Source organism: Peromyscus eremicus, chromosome 16_21 (genome assembly GCF_949786415.1).
Source record: "Peromyscus eremicus chromosome 16_21, PerEre_H2_v1, whole genome shotgun sequence".
Taxonomy (NCBI): domain Eukaryota; kingdom Metazoa; phylum Chordata; class Mammalia; order Rodentia; family Cricetidae; genus Peromyscus; species Peromyscus eremicus.
The window spans coordinates 24,356,132-24,378,450 of NC_081432.1; the positions used below are offsets into that span (position 1 = coordinate 24,356,132).

The following is a 22,319-nucleotide window of genomic DNA, read 5'->3' on the forward strand; positions in this document are numbered from 1 at the left end:
AAAAAAAAAAAAACAAAACCCCCCCCCCCACACACATACACACACATACATATGTTAGGTGAATGCCCAGCCCCATATATGTGTGTGTGTGTGTGTGTGTGTGTGTGTGTGTGTGTGTGTGTGTGTGTGTAGTGTTTCAGCTGGGAGTGTAGTTCAGTGGCAGAGTGATAATATAGCACGTCTAAAGCCCTGGTTCTCTCCCAACATTGTAGAAAACAAAAATGGCATCCTGTATACAGGGGCAGTCTGTCTACACCCGTGATACTGTCCATCAATGGTGTTGCATAGTATCTGTTCCCTCCTGGCCCTTATCCCTGGATACAGTATTTCCAAGCTCATTCCAGTCTCTGGTCTGTGCGTTTAGCTGCCTGGGTGAGCTGGGCATGACCTGTGGTTGGGATCAGTCCCTCTAGAGACAAGTCCTTAACTGATTCCAGGATGCCACCACCACAGTCCACACCTCCCTGGCTGTCCTCGTCCCTGTCCACCTCCAGGCCTCATTCCCGCTCTAGAGATACTCCCCTCTCAGCCTACATCCATCTGCCTCCTGTTCTGAAATAGTTGTGTGTGGGCTGGAGAAGGCTCAGTGCTTAAGAGTTCTTTCTGCTCTTCCAGAGTTCGGTTCCTGAACCCGTATCAGGTGGCTTACAGCCTCCTGTAACTCTGCTCCTGGGGATCTGATACCCTCTTCTGACCTCCTCAGATACCTGAATACAGGTACACACACACACACACACACACACACACACACACACACACACACCTTAAAAAATAAAATAGCTGGGCTGGAGAGATGGCTCAGTGGTTAAGAGCATAGACTGCTCTTCCAGAGGACCCAAGATCCATTTCCAGCACCCACATGGTGGTTCACAACTGTCTGTAACTCCAGTTTCAGGGCACTCAGTGTCCTTTTCTGGCCTCTTCTGGCACCAGGCATGTACATGGTGCACAGACACACATGCAGACAAAACACTCATGCACATAAAATAATAAAATAAAATAAAATAAAATGTTCCATGCTCCAGTTAGCCAGCCCATCAGCTCTCTGTCCATAGAGCCTTTCATTTTCCAAACTTACACCACTGAAAACTATGACCAGCCTCGCTCATGGGCACTTTGCAGGCACAGGAGCACAGCTTTAGGCCCATTTCTGCACGGAAGTGTGAGGGCCGAGGGTCTATTCCTGTGTCATTTGGACACACACTGACGAAGGGTATGGTATGACAGGGTCTCGTCTAACCCCTTATGGCCGCTCTCCTCTAGCACCGGGGTTCTTCGAGGCTCAGAGACCCTGCAGGAATAACCAGCCCCCAGTGTTGGTAATGAGGCTGCGTGGCAGGGGGCCGAACCCAGGTGACCCTCTTAAGCTCGTGTCTGGGTTCTTGCATGTCTCAAGTTCCCAATGTCCAGGGCCTTCCCTGTAAGTCAGCGGCCCTCTACTTCCGACATTTTTCGGGCAAACTGCCATTCATCCTGCCTTTGATTTAGGGAGATGTCACCACTCCAGGAGTTCTGTTTCTAGGGACAGGGACTCTGTCACAAGAGGCCCCTGGGAGGCTATGTCAGGCCCCCCTGGATCCTGTGACCGCCTCCTGTTCCCTACTTCCCCTGTGGTATCTTCATAAATGGCACTGCCATTATGAGACATCCTTGGAAGCCTGGACGGGGCTGCTTGGAGACAACCAGGCAACGGAGCTGGATTATTTAAGGGAGAGAATGGGTGGGAGGGAACGGGTGACAGCAGTTTATTCAGGGATGGATGGGCTCTCTGCTGCAGGGGCGTGGCCCCTCCCTGTGCCCATTATTCCCAGTGTCCAGAGCCTGGGATTCTCACTGAGGCCCAGCAGAAAGCCACTTGGAATCCTGCCTGATGGCAGCAGGGGCCCGGGCAATTTTGCTTGTTCTGAAGGGGTTTGGAATAAGTTCTGGCTAGGGAACACTGGAGGGGAGGAGAGTGAATAACATGTCAGAGAACCTTCTAGTGCTGAGGATAACCACAACTATTTTTCTGTTCAGACCTTCACCTGGGGTCCCTGTTGATTAAGGGATTTATATTTGCTTAATCTCAGACTGATACCAGGGTAGGTATGGCTCCTTTATAGATGTGGAAATGGTAACTCAGAGGAGTTAAGTCGCTTGCCTGAAGTCACACAGAGAAAGGGCAGAAACGGACTGAAAACTCACATCTGTTTCAGGCAGACGACTCAACAAACCACCCCCACATTGCTGGAGCCGGCGGGGTCCTTGCAAACCATCTACTTTAACTCAAGCTGGCCTAGGAAGCTGGGTATCCTTGCTTGACGCAGGGCCATTCTCCTTGCTTTTCCATGGCTCAGGTCCCATCCCTCGCTTGCAGGCACAAAATGCTTAGAGATGACCAATCAGCTTGTTGGCTTATTCGTCTCTCCCACAGGTGCTCAGGGCTAGGCAGGGAGAAGGTGCTTGAGGAACCATGCTGTAGGGCCGGGATAGCGGGAGCTCTAGGCTCCATCCTCAGTACTGCATAAACAGGTGTGGTGACACTGACCTGTAATCTTAGCGATCTGGAAGAAGATGCTGGAGGATCTGGGCTTCAACGGCACCCTCAGCGACACAGGGACTTGGAGACAGCCAGACCCTGTCTCAAAAACAAAAGCCTAACCAAAAAGAAAACAAAAAAGAAACAACCAGATGAAAGTATTTACTTTGGGTCTTGGTTTTAAGCATTCTGAGGGTTTGGGGGCTGTACCTCAGTAGTAGAGCCTTGCCTCACTCAAGGCCCTGGGCTCCACCCCCAGCATCAGAAAAAGAAAAAAAAAATGCTTGAATTTAAACCTTGAATAATTTGAATTAGCCAGTGGGTTGTGGTGTGAGTGTGAATCCTGGTGATTCTGAGGCTGTCAGTTACCAGTACCTACCTAGTCTGGGGGATGTGCTTTGGTCTAGGGGATGTGCTTGGGTCCCACAGGCTTGCAGGGCCAGCATGCAGAGGAGTCCAAAGCCCCACAGATCTAGTGGGTGCACCAAGGGTGGAATCCAAGGGGGACCGTGCTGTGGGATGTCTTTCTGTATGCTGTGAATATGCGTTGCTCTGATTGGTTGATAAATAAAGCTGCATTGGCCTATGGCAAGGCAGCTTAGAGGCAGGTGGGAAATCCAAGCAGATAAAGGGAGAGAAGAAAGGAGAGGGGAGAGATGCCAGCCACCGTCAAAGGAGAAGCAAGATGCCAGCAGACTGGTAATGCCACGGCCATGTGGCAAAACATAGATTAATAGAAATGGGTTAATTTAAGATGAAAGAGCTAGCTAATGAGAAGCCTGCCATAGGCCATATAGTTTATAAATAATATTAAGCCTCTGAGTGATTATTTTATAAGCGGCTATTGGACCATGGGGCTAGGTGGGGCCTCGAGGCTGGGTGGGACCGAATAAACCTTCCAGCTACAGGACCAGGCTTCTGAACTCAGCCAGGAGATGTCTTCTGCTCTGGCAGGTTCAGGGCTAGGTTCTCAGTGTGAGCTCTGGTGGCAAAGAGAATGACAGATGTCACCAGTAAGTGCTGGCACCCCTTTCATCCTCCAGGTGGTCCCAGGAAGCAAGAACTGCTGGAGACCTGTGGTGACTGGGAGGCGCGTTAGGTAATGTGGAGGGTGAGCCCAAGGCTCTCTCCAGGCCTGTGTCTTCCTGGTTCAAAGCCAGTGTCCTTTACATGTGGACTGTACACAGTAGGACCTAGTCAATTATGGGAGGGATCCTGAGACAGAGCAGAGGGTCTGCCAGGGTAGCCATAGCAGCTTGTAACTGTTTGGGTTGGGAGCCAGGTAATTGTCCCAGAGATCACCAAGCTTGCGGGGAGCCGCTGACACCTGCTCTGGAGTACTGTGACAGTATTGTGGTCACCAAGAGCAAGCACAGGTTGACTTCATCCTGTGTGCTCTGTGTCTCCAGGCTTGCCAGGCCCCACGGGAGCTGAGAGCAGCAGTGGGGCCTGCTTCTTGTCCCTTGTCAAGTGTGATCTTTGGTTCAGACTCAGCACCTCTGCCTTCCGGACAGTCATTTGTGCCTGTCAGGAAATAACTTGTGGCTCGAGTGTTCCCAGGAGGGGAACTGGATTCCCACAGCTTCTGCCAAAGACCTGGATTTGAGAGGGCTCTTTGAAGAGGACTGAAACCTGGCTAGGGTTGAGTGGTCCTGGGGCCCCACAAGCTATCCCCCCGAGATGCTTTTTGCAACAGCATCTGGCTGATCATGTAATGGGGCAGGGTGCTTTGTGTGTTCTATATGCATCTTCATTCAGGTGCAGGCACACACACACACACATGCACACCCACATACACACCTGAGCACACACATGCACATGCACACACACACACAGTCTACCCCCCCCCCCCCACACACACATTCGCATGCCCACATTCCCACTGAAGCCTTACAAAGACACACAATTCCTTCTTCACATTCCTGCAGAGAAGCAGTACAAGCCTGGGCTGTGCACGTACACACACACACACACACACACACACACACACACACACACACGTTCAGCACAAACATCTGTACAGGGCACCCCACTCCTTAGGCCTTTCAAGGTGTTACATAGTGTCTTGTATGGGCTGCTGGGAGTGTGGGGGTGCATCCTGAACCCACTGCTTTCTCAGGTTCGGTTCTGTGACTCATGAGTCCTTTCTTAGGAGCTCTGGGATTTGCCCTGAGCTTCTGGCTGGAATTGAAGAAGCTTCTGCAGCAGTTGAGAGGTTCTGGACCGGCCCAGCAGGAGGAGCCGCTTCTCGGTCCTTGATTTCTACTGGAGAGAGTACAGCATGTCTGCTCATGGTGCCCTAGGCTGCTCTGTGGCTTCTCGCCCCATCTCAAGTGGGGTGGCTCTGGGGTGTCACTGGTCCAAGTGGGGTGACTCTGGTCCTCCAGGCCTGACTTTAGCCCCAGCCCCATGGTCAGGGCTTCAGAGCTTTCTTCTCAGAGCAGGGGCTTGGCTGGGGACTGGTAAGGCCTAAGGCTGGGCATTGAGGCCTTCACGGTCTGTGGCCCATCCCTGAGACACCTCCAAGTCTCTAAGTCCCCGCTCCTGAGGCCTTTCTACCGAGCTGTGAGGTTGCCGGTTAGAGTCAGGAGGGCTGTGATTTCAGCTGTTTTTTTTTTTTTTTTTTTTCTTTTTCGGGCCTCCACACAGGGCTTCTCTGCTGGGTTCAACAAGAGCAGAGACCATGTGTGAGTGGTGCATAGTCACTGCGTGGAGACGCGCCAGACACATGCTGGGGACCAAAGACAGGTCACACATGCTCTGACATCCCCAGGCACTGTCTCGAGAGGCAGACAGCCAAGGATCCAGTTTCTTCTGGACAGTGAGGGACACTGTGCATGTTTGTGTATGTACGCCCTTGTCTGTGTAGGTATGTGTGTTTGCACATACCTGGCTGTGGGGCTTTGGGGGGGTATACTGTCCTGAAACATGTTCTCAGGCCTGCGGGGGGGCACCATTTGGGACTTGGGGAGGTGTTGGAGCCCATTTTAGGTTTCCTGGTTGCTGTTCCCAGCAGGACTGCTTAAGAGGTTGATTGGATCACGGGGCCTGAGTATCGGGTGCTTTTAAGTGAAAGAAATTCACCTCATACACAAAGAGGGCCTCCTGAGACAGAAGCAGGGGTGAGCAGGTACACGTGGGAGACCGGAGGTCAAGGGTCAGGTAGCCTGCCCAGGTGCAGACCCAGAGCTCACCAGAGCTACCCGGCCCACCATCACTTGGAGGCGTTTGAGTAGGGGCAGTGAGGATCCGCTTCTTCCAATGACTGGGAGTTGCAGTTTTCTTAACCCAACCGTCAAGCTAACAACCTGCTCTTTAAGGGGCCCATCCTTGGACATCTAAAGAGGCTGAAGCCCAGAGACATCAGGCCTCTAGCTCAAGTTGCACAGGAGAAAAGCAGATTCTGGAGCTCAGGTGTTCTGCTCAGTCCGGAGAAGCAGAGAGGGAAGCCAGGGGCTACCGATATCCCGGAGACCTGGAGTTGGGCAGGGGGTGTGGCGTCGCCAGCCTATGCCACTTTCTCCAGCCAAGGAGGCTGGAAGCCGGCCTTGGGTATCTTCCAGAAGGAGCGGAGCCGACAAGGGAAGAGGAACTGGCTTCGCGGGCAGTGTTTCCCGCCCCCGACTTTTTCTCCAGGCGCAGGGCGAGCGGAGGAAGCTGGCCCGGAACGGGGCCCTCTGGGAATTGTGGCTGAGGCGGGGGGCATGCCTATCGGGACACGGTGGGGTGAGTGTGTCTTTACGTTCGCGCCCCCTTCTTGTAGGAGAAGGCCGAAGCTGCGGCGGGCAAGGCTGGGTAGGGAGTGACCAGTCCCGCCCGGGCGTAGAGGGCGGGGGGGATCCGGACTCGGGGCGGGGCTCCGGGGATGATCCAGGGCTTGGTGGCCGCAGGCTGGTGGGGTCTGCACCGCCTGGACTCTGCGGGATCTGCCTCCGCCCCCGGATGGGCCGGGAGGGTGGGCGGAGCTAGCTGGAGCCCGCGCCGGGCGCGCCCGCAGCTCTCCTAGGCGCCGGCAGTCCCCGGCCGTAGTGCGCGACGCAACCCCGGAGCTGCGGCTGCCAGGTAAGCAAGCGTGGGCCGCGCCGAGGGCGGATCGGGGTTCCTTGACTTAGGGTGGAGGCGTCCGGGCCACCCAGGCCTGCCCCAGGCCGGCTCCACCGCGCTCTCCCAAAGCCCGAGCTGCTCCTGGGTCGTGCGCAGGTCGATCCCGGATTCAGCTCCTGTACCCTGGCTTCCCTCGGAGCGGAGACAACGTGGGCTGGCAGTACCTGCTCCTCACTGCCGGCCTGGGAGTCCTCCTGGCCACCTGGGCTTCCGAAGAAGTTAGGATTCATAGCCGGGTCGCGATCCGTGCATGGGTCCCCCCTCCACTTCCACCAACAGGGCCCTTGAGGCCCAGGGACAGGAGAGCAAACCCAGGGGCCTGGCAGGCACAAGCTTTGATGCTCCGCTCTATTGGGTCTCTTCTGAGCCCGGATCTTTTTGGTGTGAGCAGGCGTGTGTGTGTGTGTGTGTGTGTGTGTGTGTGTGTGTGTGTGTGTGCATTCATGTGCCTGTGCGTGTGTGTGTCCATCTGTCCTCTCACCAAGCTTCAGAGGACCCCCCTGAAAGGACATGAGTCAGAAAAGGTACAGTGCATGGGAGACTGACTGCCCCGGCCTCGTGCAGTGGCCAGAGTGCTCTTATTTTGGAAATCAGACTCAATAAAAGCCTCCCCGTCCGGGCAAGCTTGAGGCGTCCCTGCTCTGGCAGCCACAGCCCCCGCCAGTCCTTGGCTGCCCACAGCCAGTGACAGAGCACCTGTGAGCTGTGGGCTCTGAGCCATACCCAGACAGTGTGGGAGGTGGGAGGACTTGGGAGGACTCTGTCCCCGTGTGGCTCTGCCCTGCAAGGGTAGACAAGACAGAAACACACAGCCAGTTAGTTCTCTGATAGGGAGTTTGATATCAGCCCTGGGCCGGTAGCAGCAGAAGAAAATGCCAAGAGGCTACTCCTGGGAATTACAAAACACCAGTGCTGCAAGGCTGGGGTGCCCTGAGACTTTGCACATAGATGTGTTTTCAGTGTCCCGGTGGGATCCGTCCCGCCCTCTTTGTTAGCATGACCAGTCCAATCGGGACCTCTTTCCACCTCAGGGGCAACAAGCGAAGGAGGACTGACTGGCAAGGACTTCCTGCTCCTGTGTGTCCACTACCCCCACCCGCACCCCTCCGATTTTGTTTGCTTTAGGGGGGTCTAAGGACCCATTTGTTTTCTCCAGTCAGATGGAGCACAAGTCTGGGGCTGCTGAGGTTTGAGCCAGCCCTACAGGAGGAAGCCCTGACTTCCTTTTTGAAGAGCCTCCATCGTGGGGGCCGGAGGGGAGGGTGGGAGGCATTGGCCAGACGCGGTTTCCTGTGGAGGCAGACAGGCCTGAGGTGGCCCACTCTGCTCCCTTCTCTGGTATTGGAGTGGACAGGGTGGGGTCCTGGGCAATCTGACCCTACCTGTGAGGTTCCGCAGTATCTGGCTCTGCTCTGTCCTTATTGTTCCTGATAAGCGTTTCTACAACACTCTGGGGGAGGTGGCGGTGTACCTGTGTCCAAGGCCTTGGGCGCTATTCTTCTTAGTGGGAGCTTCCCAGTCACCGGTGGGAGTGCCGTGTGGGCAGACCATGAGCTCATAGTCAGGTGTATAGCCACCTGGGCAGACAGACACAGGGAAGAACTGGACATATTTACCTGAAAACAGGCACAAAAGGGGATGGGCAGGCAACCCAAGAGCATAGACACGTGAGCGGACAGGCGTGTGCGAGCATGTCAAGGAGGACCAGCCACAGACACACTTAAAGACAGGTTTGTGTCCCCGGGATTGCAGTCTGCCTGGGCCTGGAGCAGGTGTGTGAACGGACAGACAGGTGGACTCACCGAAGAACGGACATGAATTTGAACAGGCATTTGTAGATACAAGACACTGAGTCTCAAGGTTCTCAAGTACCTAGGTAGACACAGAGCCAGCTGTGGACCCCCAGGGGAACACATATACTGGCCATAGGCGCCTGCTAGTCAAGGGTAGGATCTTGACAGCTGCAGATGCTGAGATGCAGTCCCAGGTGAACGTTGCTGTGGATATGGCAGCCTAGCCAACCATCATCTTGTTCGGCGTGGAGGGACAGGTTCTCAGGTGCTGTGTGGTATGCTTCCTTCCTTCTTCATGTATCCCAGGCTAGCTTTGAACTCACTGTGTAGCCAAGGATAGTCTTAAACTCCTGATCCTCCTGCCTCTACCCCCTAGATACTAAGGTTACAGGCATGCTTCGCTGCACCCAGTTTGTAGGGTGCTGGGAATGGAACCCAGGGCCTCGTGCATGCTAGGCAAACACTTTACCAACTGAGACCCAGCCCCACTGTGGATTGATTTCTAGACCATGCTGGGGATGGTTGGAGGACTCCAGAGGGCTCAGTGTTCTGTTTTACTCTGAAGTCCTGTGACCTCCTGCCTCTTCAGTTGCAGGGCTGAGTGTCTGGCCTGGGGCACCAGCAGAAACTTCTTAAGCCTTTGGTGGCATCCTTTTGTGTCCCCAGGACTTGTATGAACTTTCCCATTGCACTGTACGCTGCTTCAGCTGCTGCCCGCCCTAGAGTCTGGCTCGAGGCTTTTCTGCTGATCTTAACCCCTGAGCCTTCAGGCTGTTGTCTCTGTATACCACTGGGAGAGACGTGGAGGGTCTGGGATGAAAGCTATCGCCCTTTGGCTTCAACAGAGCAGACTCTTCCACGTTCTGGCTGTGCTCATGGCTTCTCTTTTCCCCAGCCTGGCACCTTGGAGCCAGCCCTGACCCTGATACAGCCTGACACCAAATGCTCTTGTGACCTTCCACAGTTACTTCATGTCTCAGTTGCCTCATCTTTTACCCCAGCTCCCTGGAGGGTTAAATGGGGGACAATTCATGGAAAGCTAGTGACTTCGCATCTGTCAGTAGGGGTGCAACCAGGACGGCCCAGAGACTCTTTGGCTTGGCTGGGAGCCTGGGCAAGTAGGGCATGGAGGCACGGGACACCTCTCTGTTGGAAGGGGCAGCCCACTCTGTCCTCTCTTTCTACCCGCAGGCCCTCCTCGTCCTGGGGTCCTCTGAAAAGGGTCAGGAAGTGGCAGGCTGGGCGTGTGGAAGCTTGGGCTTTCTGCCTGCTGGGCCTCTGGGAGGGGAGCCAGTGGTTCGCTAAGAATAGCCCCAAATCATGGTTCTGGCCTCCCGGTGGGCAGCATTGCCTCTCTCTGGCTCTGAGCAGGGGACTTGGAGACAGGTCTTTCATGTTTCCTGTGGCCAGCACGGCATAGGGATGGGCCTGGGAGCCGGGAGCCGCGGGAGCTTGGCGGCTGCTGGCTCTGCCACTTTGCCCAGGCCTTTGTCTGGGACTTGGGAAAGAAGAAGTGAGTGAGTGAGCCACAGCCTTTGTCAGCCATGGATTTTACCCCCCAGGGTGTCCCGATAGCCTCAGGCCCCCCCCCCCCCCATCTTCCCTCCTGACCATCTTCCCTCCTGACCATCTTCTCTCGACTTAGGGAATACGGTTCTGTAGCACACTGTAGCAGAGTTCCTGTCCTGGCTCTGTGACCCTCAGCAGCACACCGACATCTCTGTGCCTTATTTTCCTTATGTAACAGGACAGGGAAAGGGATTCCCCTGTAAGAATGTCACGAGAACGTAAGGTGGGTGTGTACGGAGATGGCTGGAGACTGTCTGGCTCACAGGATGTGTTAGGGAGACAATGGGTGCCGTAGCCATCATGATCACGTTTTCCAGCAGGATGGCTGGGGACACCAGAGAGGCCAACGATTGCACCATGTTGAGCGGGGACAAGGACCGAATGTCATTTTGATTTGGATTCTTCCCTATGGGTTCCATCTGAAGTACAGAGAATCTGTCGGTGGGGGACAAGGCTCAGTTGGTAAAGTTGGATCCCATGCAAACACAAGGATCCAAGTTCCATCACTAAAATCCACTGAAGAGCTGGCTGCAGTCAGTCATGTGCATGCAGTGCTGGGGGAGTGGGGATGAGGATCCCTGGGGCGTGCTGGCCAGCCTGCCTAGCCAAACTGCTGAGAACCAGATTCAGCGAAACACTGACTCAAAAAAACGTACAATAGAGTGATTTAGGAAGACATCCTAAATAAACGTCAGCTTCCAGCCCTCAGGCATGGCCACACATGTGCATGAACACCGGTGTGCGCACACAGAGGTGAAGTATCTTTCTAGAGGTAGATTGGACTCTGATCACCTAGGAGCACACACCTGAATTATACCACACTCCACTGGGGCCCACCGTGTGCAGGCTATTGCCGCCCATGGTTGGAGCCGGACGGTACGGTTTCGCTGGGCAGTCAGTTGGTCACTAAGGTAGGCGCTGGACCTTTGGGGCCTCCTGTGAGTGTGTCTTGGCCTGACTCACCCAGGACCTGTCAGTAAGCTCAGGGTTCCAGATGCCCATGACAAAGGGCCGTCTCAGGACATCAGGTCTTGGGTTGCAGAGAAGTGTGGGGCAGGCCTCTCCTCTGTGGACTCTGATGGGCATCAGCTTGGGTGATGGTCCGGTTGTCTGCCCTGAACACATGTTCTCAATTGCAGAACGGGTGGAAATTTCTTCTCTGCCTGCCTTTTAGAAATTGCACACATGTAGTGGCACACACCTTTAAACCTAGCACTCGGGAGTGCTGCGATTAAAGGCGTGCGCCACCACTGCCCGGCCCGCCTTGTTTTTGAGATAGGATTTCTTACTGGCCTCGAGCTTCCTGGGTAGGCTAGGCTGGCTGGCCAGTGAGCCCCAGGGATCCGCCTTTCTAGCTTTGGGCTAACTAACAGGCATGCACCTTTCTAGCTTTGGGCTAACAGGCATGCACCGCATTCTTACCTGACTTCTGAGCATCCAATTCAGTTCCTCAGGCTTGCAAGAAAAGTGCTTTACAGCTGGGCAGTGGTGACACACACCTTTAACTGCAGTACTTGGGAGGCAGAGGCAAGCGGATCTCTGTGAATCCGAGGCCAGCCTGGTCTATGGAGTGAGTTCAGGACAGCCAGGGCTACACAGAGAAACCCTGTCTCGAAAAACAAGGAAAAAAAAAAAAAAAAAAAAAAAAAAGAAAGAAAAGAAAAAGAAAGAAAGAAAAGCACTTTACTGAGCTCTCTCTCTAGTCTTGCCTTCTGTGTTTATATTTACATCCCCCACTCTCTTGAGTGTGGGCATTTATGTCACGGTGTGTGTGTGTGTCACAGGACAGCTGTGGATGTTGGCCTTTGGATTCTGCCTTGTTTGAGGCAGGGTCTCTTTGTTGATTAGCAGCTATCCTTCTCACAGGAGGGGCTCTGGGGATTCGAACTCAGGTCCTCCTGCTTGCGTAGCAACTGTTTCACCAACAGAGCCATCTCTCTAGCCTCCTTGTCTCGGTGTTTGTGTGTGTGTGTTTTGGAGACAGAGTCTCACTTTGATAGCCCAGGCTAGCTTGGAACTCATTACTTGCCCAGGCTGACCTGGAACATTTGGCCATCCTTCTGCCTCAGTCTTCCAAGTCCTGGGATTACAGGCATGTGCTACTTTTGGTTAGTCCATTGTTTTTTTTTGAACAGTCCTTTCCTTGAACATAAAACGAACTGTTTTAGGGTAGGTAAAATGGCTCACTGGGTAAACATACTTGCCCCAAGCCTGACCAGGCATTACCATAGAAGCATTTGGCCTGTACACACAGCTTGGTGGGGATTCATCGTGGAGTGCTTAGGCTGAAAGCTGAGGGTCTGTGTGGATGTGTCCTCCAACTAGCAGCTTCAAGCAGGGTTCCCATCGCACTTCTTGTATCTGTGAGTTACTAGAAGGAATACGGCCGTGCAGAAGGCAGTTGGTTGGGTGACAGAAGAGCCTTGGGGTCTGCGAGGAGAAGGAGCAGGTGCCAAGGTTTTCTGGGAGCTCCAGAGATGGCTTGCTTCATCTTCTCTTTCTTAGCAGTGCTCGGTTGGGGCCTCAGCACAGGAATGCTTTCTGGCATGTGTGTGGGTGGAGGGCTGGGCCTGTCTGCACCTCTGTAGGAAGGGGCCCAGCAGGCATGGATGTCACTACCAAATCCCTGGCAGTCTGTTCTCTGAATCTCTGTGGTCACAGTTGCTCCTGGACACTGTCCTAGATGGGTAAACACAACCCTTGTCCTGCCTGTGAAGTTTTAATGTTTCCCCTAATTTAATAATTCAGTGTAGTGTCTTAACACTATTGTGTGAAGTATTTCCCAGGTAGACATTCTGTGTTGGGATGACTACCCAGGTCTAGCTACTGCTTACTCAGATGGGGTTGACTTGGAACTTAGGGGCACTAAAGGGAGTGGGAAAGAGTGGGCCTGGGCGAGGAGGTATCCTACAGCCTAGCACTGCTTAATCTGTGTTACTGACATATAATTTCTTTCTTTTTCTCTCTCTTTCTTTGTCTCTCTCTTTCTCTTTCTTCCTTTCTTCCTTCCTTCCTTTCTTTCTCTCTCTTTTTTCTTTCTCTCTCTCTCTCTCTCTCTCTCTTTCTTTCTTTCTCTCTCTCTCTCTCTCCCTCCCTCCCTCCTTCTCTCCCTCCCTCTCTCCCTCCCTCCTCCCTCCCTCCCTTTCTTTCTTTCTTTCTTTCTTTCTTTCTTTCTTTCTTTCTTTCTTTCTCTCTCTCTCTTTCTCTCTTTCTCTTTCTCTGACAAGATCTTGCCATACAGCTCAGGCTGGCCCAAAACTTACTGTGATCCTCCTGCCTCAACCTCCTGACTGCTGAGATTTTAGGCATATGCTACCACACCTGGCTTGAGAATAATTCACATGTCATTCAGCTCTCCCATCTGAGGTGTTTAGTTCGGCTGCTTCTAGTCATTATATTCACAGATGGTGCACCTGTCACCAAGGTCTAATTATACAACATTTTCATGAACCCCCAAAGACACTGTCTTAGTTGGGGTTTCTATTGCTGTGAAGAGACACCATGATCATGGCAACTCTTACAAAGGAAAACATTTCATTGGGGTGGCTCGCTTACCGTTTCAGAGGTTCAGTCCATTACATCATGGCAGGGAGCGTGGTGGCATGCAGGCAGACATGGTGCTGGCTACAGCTTGACCAGAAGGCAACAAGAAATGGACTGAAACAATGTATGTTGAACATAGGAAACCTCAAAGCCCACCCCCACAGTGACACACTTCCTCCAGCAAGGCCACACCAACTCCACCAAAGCTACACCCCCTAATAGTGCCACTTCCTATGAGCTTACGGGATCCAATTACAGTCAAATTACTACAGTAATAGTACTCTTAGTATTGTCTGCTTACCCTAACCCATGAGTCCACTGTCTAGCTCTATAGATTTTCTGATCCGGGACACTTCATATAACTGTAGTCATACCATGCGTGCTATTTGTAGATTGAGTTTTGCCACCTTGGGACAGAGTCTGATATATATCGGGCTGACTTTGACTTCCTGTGTAGCAGAGGGTGACCTTGAACTCTTTATTCTCTCGCCGCCATCTTTCAAGTGCTGGGATTACAGGAAAGTACCATCTTGTCCAGTTTATGCTGCACTGGAAATCAATCCCAGGGCTTCATGCCTGCTAAGTGAACATTCTACTGGAAAAGCTACATCCCAGCCCCAGGTTCCTTTTCAAAGAGATTCCTCCTTCAGAGATAGAAAGTGCTTGTTGAGGCCGGGCGGTGGTGGCGCACGCCTTTAATCCCAGCACTCGGGAGGCAGAGCCAGGCGGATCTCTGTGAGTTCGAGGCCAGCCTGGGCTACCAAGTGAGTCCCAGGAAAGGCGCAAAGCTACACAGAGAAACCCTGTCTCGAAAAACCAAAAAAAAAAAAAAAAAAAAAAAAAGAAAGTGCTTGTTGGCTTCTTCTTCTCCTTCTCCTTCTTCTTCTGGAATATACTAAGTGGCGGACAACGCCGGTGCAGCGGGAGGGCATGGAGGACCCAGGGGCCCAGGATTAGGAGGCCTTGGTGTCTTCTGCAGAGGATTGAGCAGCAGTCTTAGGGGCTGCGGTTGTGGTCGAGGCCATGGCCGTGGTCGAGGCCATGGCCGTGGTCCAGGCCCTTGGGCTTGTGGAGGTAAAGCCAAAGACAAGGAGTGGATCCCCGTCACCAAGCTGGGCCGCCTGGTTAAGGACATGAAGATCAAGTCCCTGGAGGAGATCTACCTGTTCTTCCTCCCCATTAAGGAACCCGGGATTATTTATTTTTTCCATGGGTGCATCCCTAAAGGATGAAGTTCTGAAGATCATGCTAGTGTAGGAGCAGACTTGGGCTGGCCAGCGGACCAGGTTCAAGGCTTTTGTCACTATTGGAGACGACAATGGTCATGTTGGTCTTGGTGTTAAGTGCTCCAAGGAGGTAGCCATGGCCATCCGAGGGGCCATCATCTTGGCCAAGCTTTCCATTGTCCCTGTGCAGAGAGGCTACTGGGGGAAGAAGATTGGCAAACCCCACACTATTCCGGGCAAAGTGACAGGCCGCTGTGGCTCTGTGCTGGTGCATCTCATCCCTGCCCCCAGAGACACTGGCATCGTCTCTGCTCCTGAGCCCAGTAAGCTACTGATGATGGCCGGTATTGATGACTGCTGCCCATCAGCCAGGGGCTGCACTGCCACCCTGAGCAACTTTGCCAAGGCCACCTTTGATGCCATCTCCAAGACCTACAGCAGCTATCTGACCCCCGACCTCTGGAGAGAGACTGTGAAAATCCACACCAGAGTCTGTTCAGAGGACCTAGGCTGCAGCTCTGGCCAGCACATAAGGGTTTAGGTCTGTTATATAAAAAAGGAGAAAAATACTTGTTGGTTTAAATTACTCACATTAGAGTGTAACTTACATATACATGTTAGACCCAAGTGCCTGAGAATTCAGGTCTTATTTAACTAGGAAACGAACATGGGTGCTTTGACTAGGGCTCAGTGGTAGAGTGCTTGCCTATCACGCTCAAAACCTTGGGTTCTATCCCTAGCATCATCAAAAAGCAAACACCTAGAGAATCAGGAATGCGAAGGATGCTGGAAAGCCAGCCACCTGCAGTGAGCCATGCTGGTGTGGGGAAGTGGCCCAGTCTCAGAGGTTGCCAGTGCTGGGTGGCCGGCAGAGCGCTGGGGCCCTGGCCTCTCCTGACACGGCCCCCAGCTACCTGGACTGTGTTCAGACTATGTATATCAAGGACTTGGGGCTGGGTATATGGATTGGGGTGACCAGACCTCCCAGTTAAGCCCACACTGCCCTTGAGTGACTTTGTCTGTCTGTCTCAGTAGGTCAGCCTTAGCTCCTGGCAGGCTTGTTTCTGGGCTTGCCGATAAGGGCAGAATAATGGCACTATTGACGTTGTATGGAGTGGTTCTTCAGCCCACTTCTTGTGGGAGTCAGGACTTGGCACAGCAGCCAAGGGCTTTGCCCAGGACACACAGATGGTCTTGACTCCACCGTAGTCCAGCCTGTTCGTAAACTAGGCCCTGTCAGTCAGGCACGGCCATGCTCCTGTGGGGGTGAGGTGGCCTAGTCCGCCCTCCCGACTCCATGTTCGGACTTGAGCCCGTCTTTCTTGGTGCTGTGTGTGTGATGTTGTTACGTGGCCTTCATGGAGAAGGATCTGGGTTCTAAATGTGGAAACAAACCCCAGCCCAGACTGCACGGCAGTACAAGGTGGTCCTTACAATTAGGGTGGCTTTTTTTTTTTTTTCAATGTGTATGAGGGTTTACCTCTGTGTGTGTGTGTGTGTGTGTGTGTGTACACTGTGTGTGTGTGTGGTGTTCATTGAGGTCAGAGAGGGCACTGGATCCCTGGAATTGGAGTCACAGAAGGTTGTGAGCTGCCATGTGGGTGCTCTGGAAACCAAACCTGGGTCCTCCACAAGAGCAGTCACAATTGTGTTCCTTTGTTCCTGGGGTGGGCCTGAGCCTTATTTCTAACCTGTGGGCGTTGGAATAAAGCTCTCTTACCTCTCTAGAAGAGACGCCCAGGAGTGAATTGTTGGCTGGAATCCTCCTTTTACCAAGAAGGAAGCTGAGGAGCTTCCAGACGGCCTGCCACAGGAAGTGTCACTCAGTCTATCTGACTCCCCACTCTTCCCCACCCCCACCCTGGCTGCAACTTCCAGATCAAGCTGGAGTGGAGGGGGGGAGGGAGACTATGCTTCCGAGTCTTGTGGTAATGGACACGCCCCCTCAGCAGTCATTCCCCTCCCCCCCCCACCCATCCTCTATCCCTAGTCCCAGCAGAGCAGATGGTCAGGCTTCGGTTTGTCCTAGTCTCTGTGTGTCCGTCTGTCTTTTGACAAGTTTTCATGTAGCTCAGGCTGGCGTGAGATGCGCAATGTAGCAGAGGCTGGCCTTGAACTCCTGATCCTCCTCCTGTCTCTAGCTCCCGAGTTCTGGAGTACATGGTACCACCGTGCTTGGTGTCTATGGTGTTAAGGAACTAACCAGGGTTTTGTGCATGCTAGGCAAATTCTCTGCCGACTGTGCCACATCCGCAGCCTTTCTAGAACAGGCTCGTCTTCTCAACCAGAAACTCTGTGCCCGGTAGACACCAACTCTTCAGTGTCTGAAAGCCACTGTCCTGCTTCCTGGCTCTGGTGGACAGCTATGGGGGCCATGAAGTGGAGCCCTACACAGCTCTCCTTGTTACATTTCTGGCTCGTTCAAACAGCGTAGTGTCCTCAGGGTCCACCCCCCCCCCCACGTGTGGCAGCACCTGCCAGAATTTCCTTCCTTCTTGGGCCCTAATTGTTCTCCTTGTTTTATTTGTGAGAGAGCCTTGTTATGTAGCCCGGGCTGGTTTTGAACTCAGGATCCTCCTGCCTCTGCCTCCATGTGACTGACTATTCTTTCAATTATTTTTAAAAAAGATTTATTTTTATTTTATGTGTATGTATATGTGCTACATGTGTGCCTGGAACTGGAGTTACAGATGGTTGTGAGCCACTGTGTGCATGCTGGGAATCTAACCTGGGCTCTCAACTGCTGAGCCATTTCTCCAGCCCAATGTAACTATTTTTTGGGGGGGTGGGCGGGGCATTTCACATTTGAGGATTGAGTGAGGAGCCAGCACTGGGGGAGAAGATGACAGCTGCTGGGGTGTTTTTGGTTTTTCGAGACAGGGTTTCTCTGTGTTGTTTTGGTGCCTGTCCTGGATCTCGCTCTGTAGATCAGGCTGACCTCGAACTTACAGAGATCCGCCTGCCTCTGCCTCCTGAGTGCTGGGATTAAAGGCATGCACCACGACTGCCCGGTGACAGCTGCTGTTTTTTATAAGGTGCCACCCCTTCCCTGTGGGCTCTCTGCTCTTGTCACCTGACAGGAGAGAGACTGGGCTGAGAGAAGTTCATAATGTGGCCAAGTTCACATTGCTGAGCCAGGCTTGGCCGCCAGGTCTCCCTGGCTGCATAGCCTCGGCTCTGTGTTCCTGACCCCAAAGTGGGCTTTTAGGTCCCTGCCTGGAATCTTTCCTGTCACTTCTCTCGTCTGTACATGGAGCCAACTGATGCCCAGGGGGACACAGGCCTGTCTTCAGGCCCAGGTGCCCTGCTTGATGGACATCCCTTCTTTGCAGTAGCCTCAGAGCCAGGCTGGGGTGTGCAGGCAGGTGGCCCTCAGAGCCCCCACCACAAAGCCAGCGGGGAAGCCCAGCCTAGGGTGGCTGTAATGCAGGATGTCCCTCTTGGCAGGACTTTCCCTGAACAAACAGTGCCAGGAGCTTCAGGATGGTGGGGACAGATAAACAGGAAGAGGAGAAACCAAACCCCATCTTCCCGTGCAGCCTGGCACCCCTCCCTGGGGCTCTCTTGGCCTAGAGTTAGGAAGGGCAGACAGAGGCCTGGGGACTAGGTTCACCCTGTCAGGGCCCCAGGGTCATGGTTTGTCTCGATGAGTGGGGTGAACCTAGTATTAGGTGGTACTGCGGTCTGAATTTGGTGCCAGTATTCTTCGCCCCCCATCTGTGTTTGCTGGCCCGTGGGGCATAGGGAATATCACAGCAGCAGGTGTGTGTCGAATTGCTGGCCGTGGGCAGGCAGGTGGGTCCGGCAGGGGTCATCTCAGTCTGGCTGGGCATCCTCATCATCATGATTTAAAATTTTTTATTATTTATGTTTATGTGTATGTATTAGTCGGGGTTCTCTGGAGGAAGAGAACTGATAAGATGAATCTGTGTCTTTATATAAAGGGGATTTAGTAGACTTGCTTACAGGCTGTGGTCCGGCTAGTCTCCCAACAGAGAGTCCAGGAGGCTGGATGTCTCAGCTGGTTATCAGTATACCTTGGAATCCTGAAGGAATCGGCTCTATTTACCAGTCAAAGGGATGAACCTGCCAGCAAGAGTAAGGGCAAGCAGGCAAAATGCAGACACTTCCTTCTCCACGTCTTTATGTGTACCACCACCAGAAGCTGTGGCCCAGACTTAGGGTAGGTCTTCTGACGTCAAATGAGCCAATCAAGAAAAGCCCTCACAGGTGTGCCTAGCTGCTTGGGTCTCAGTTAATTCCAGATGTGGTCAAGTTGACACACAAGAGTAACCACCGCAGTGTGTGAATGCTTTACCTGTGCACCACATGCTTGCAGGGCCCTCAGAGACCAGAACTGAGCATCGGATTCCCTAGGACTGGAGTAATAAGCTAGTGTGTAGCTGCTGGGAGTTGAATCCTGGTCCCCTGGAAGAGCAGCCAGTGCTCTTACCCATCTCTGGAGCCATCTCTCCAGCCCCAGGAAGCGTTATTTTTGTCTAATGGACTCTGACCCGCAAGTACAGAGGGCTTCGGTCAAGGCTGCCAGGGTGCTGGTGCTGAGGCAGGACTCTAGGGTCTCCCCACCCTGTGCCTTGATCCCGCTGCTGTCAGCTGTAGACCTGGCCTGGGCTGCTGGGAATTTCTTTCTCTTCTCTTAGAGCTGTTGGGGTGGTATTGGGAAGGGGCCAAGTCTCAGGTGTATCAGGCTTTTTCTCTGGGGCCACCAACCAGCTCCCAAATCATGACACGGAGACTTAGTAGTAGTTATGAATGCTCGGCCTTAGCTTAAGCTCATTTCTTGCTAGCTCTTATAACTTAACCTGTTTCTCTTCATCTACATTTTGCCTTGGGGCTTTTTACCTTTCTTTCCTTCTGTAAATCTTACTTGTACTGCTTCTCATATCTGTCTGGAAGCTGCCTGTTTCTAGCCCCAGATATGTCTGCCCCCTCTCCCTCATTCTCTCCTCTCTAGATTCCTCCTCCTACTTACTCTCTCTGCCGACCAGCCCCGCCTATCCCTCTCCTGCCTAGCTATTGGCCGTTCAGCTCTTTATTGGACCAATCAGGTGCCTTAGGCAGGCAAGGTGAAACAAATACCACACGTCTTGACATAACTAAACAAATACAGCACAAACAAATGAGCACGTCTTTACACAGTTAAAGTAATATTCCACAACACTCAGGCTCCCTGTTCCAGACACATTTCAAATGCTTGCTAGAGTGCCTTTCCGAATGCTTCCCCCTCTGCATGGCCTCCGGAAGGTGACTCTTTGCTGTGGCCATGCCTCCATACTGTTGCCGAGCCTGGGCAGTACATGTCACCAACAGAGTGACACCTGACGTCTTGGTTCAATGCCCAAGGCACTTGGGGTCCCCCTCCTGCCCTCTATTCTAGTCCCAGGTACCATGTGATTTCCCAGGAGGCCCTGCACAGCACAGAGCGCCAATCTGTGTTCCTTCTGGAAACGACACCATTATTTTCCTTCCAGGCTTGGTTCCCTTGCGGTCTTCAGGAGCCTTCCCTGATGGATGGTTAACATCTCCCCGACTGCAGCTCAGGGTCATGGGAAAGGTGCTGGAGGCTCTGGCCTGCTCTCAGCCTCTTTGAGCCTCAGTTTCCCCGTCTGTGAATTGGGATGGCTAGGTGTCGGGGAGAGTTCGAGAAAGCCTGAGTTTTCTTCCCCTGGCTTGATGTGAAGCCGGCCGGGACTCGGAGAAACATGGCCTTCTCAGGGTTAAGTCCCTTCCGTGCCAGAGGCGGAAGCAAAGAGGACAGAGTGTGAAATGAAGTCACTTCCCTGCCCAGGGGGCTGCCCTGGGCTTGGCTTTTGCAGTAAATCCTATTTCCTCCTCAGCCTCCATGTGCCCACACACTCCCAGCTCCCATGACCCCACGGGTCACTAGCAGGTGGGGGTTCCTGATGGAATGCTGGCCTGTCTTTCATCCGGCGAGTTCCGCTTCCTGCCTGAAAAAGCCATCCACCTTTCCTGCCTGGAATTCCATCAGTGGGGTCCGAGGAAGCGGTGTGACTGGTCCAGGCCTACACTCACAGGCCAGTAGTAGTGTGAGGTGAGGAAGCCGCATGGCTGCCCTTGGGCCTCATTTCTTCTGGGGAGCCTGGGCTGCCTGTGTCAACAAGAAGGCTGACCTGGTCAGGACAGCACACAGTGACCTCATGTAACCCTCAGTACCCTGCAGGAAATGGGGTGCAGAGGCCGTGGTCAGGCCTCTGGAGCAGGATAGCGCTGGCAGAGAAGTCTTGCTGACTTCAGACTCCTGGTTTTTCCTACAGGAAGGTGTTTCTGAGTCTGGCCGTGGTGCTCAAGGGTGGGCCCACTTCTGGGGGAGGTGCCAGCATATCTTTGGTTGATACCGAACCGTGGCTGCTCACCCCAATGGCCTTACAGTGTATGGGGTATGTCTGTGGCAGGAGAAATGGAGAAAATAAGACCAGAAGCGTAGCTCCATGGAGAAGGCCTTACTTTTGAATGCATGATGTGACGCGTTCATTCCCAAGCACCACAAAAAACAAACAAACAAACAAAAAACCCAAAAACCAACCAAACAAAACACTCCAAAAAAAAAATCAGAGAAGATAAAAGTATTTGGAAAGATGAGAAAAATCAGCTGGGCTATCCCTGCCCCCAGATACCATACTCACTAAGAGCATTTTAAACTGTATCCTTGCAGACATGTGTGTGCCCTCCCTGCAGACATGTGTGTGCCCTCCCTGTAGACATGTGTGTGCCCTACCGGCCAGAGTGTCATTGTTTCAGTTTTCCAAGGCTCTTTTACGTCTGGCCCAGGGGAAGCCAGCCAGGTGTCCATTTCTGCTTTTGCATTCAGTGGGCTATGATCTGCTGCTTGGCTCAAATGTGTGGAGAAGGCTCATCGGTCCAAAGCACTTTCCTTTGATACTAGGTAAAAATACTACAGCAGTAGATTCCATTTATTTATTTCAGATAGGGTCGTACTGTGAAGGGCTGGTTATCTGGAACTCCAAAGGTATACACTTTGGATCACGGAGATCCACCTGCCTCTGCCTCCCAAGTGCTGGGAGTCACAAACAAGCCATGGCGTGGGCATAGAGGTTGGAGGTGACTTTCCAGACTTGAGTCTCTCTATCTTCTGGGTCCTGGGAACCAAACTTAGGTCATCAGGCTTGGTGTCAAGTGCCTTTCCCCACTGAGCCGTGTTGTTGGCCCAGGAGTAGAATGTTAGAAGTGAGCAGAGCGTCTAGAAACGTTAGTGATCTTTCTCTGTTAAACCCGAATCCCATGAGCATGCTACATTTTGAATGGCTTTTCTGTGACTTTGTAACATCAGGTGCAGGCCTTTGGGGGAAACATTGGCTTACTAGGCAGGAAGACACTGACCCCACCCCCTACCCTGAGACAGGGTCTCTCTATGGCTTCGAACTCCGGAGAGATCCACCTGCATCTCTCTCCTGAGTGCTGGGATTAAAGGTGTGCACCATCACACCTGGCAGATCTTTTGAGAAGGTTCTCATTCAGGCTGGCCTTGAATTCCCTGTGTAGCCAAGGATGGCCTTGAACGTCTGA

The 22,319-nt window shown here is 53.0% G+C and overlaps 1 protein-coding gene and 1 pseudogene across 1 annotated transcript in view; both read left to right on the forward strand.

Annotated features, from left to right (window-relative positions):
* Nucleotides 1-1,107: 1,107 nt before the first annotated feature.
* LOC131893820 (small ribosomal subunit protein uS5-like) lies at nt 1,108-15,286 on the forward strand (annotated as a pseudogene).
* The window catches only part of Pald1 (phosphatase domain containing paladin 1), a 66,345-nt gene continuing 50,131 nt past the window's right edge, over nt 6,106-22,319 (forward strand). Inside the window, exon 1 of the mRNA XM_059282183.1 lies at nt 6,106-6,244. The gene's annotated coding sequence lies outside the window, so the exon portion shown is untranslated. The remainder of the gene's footprint in view (nt 6,245-22,319) is intronic.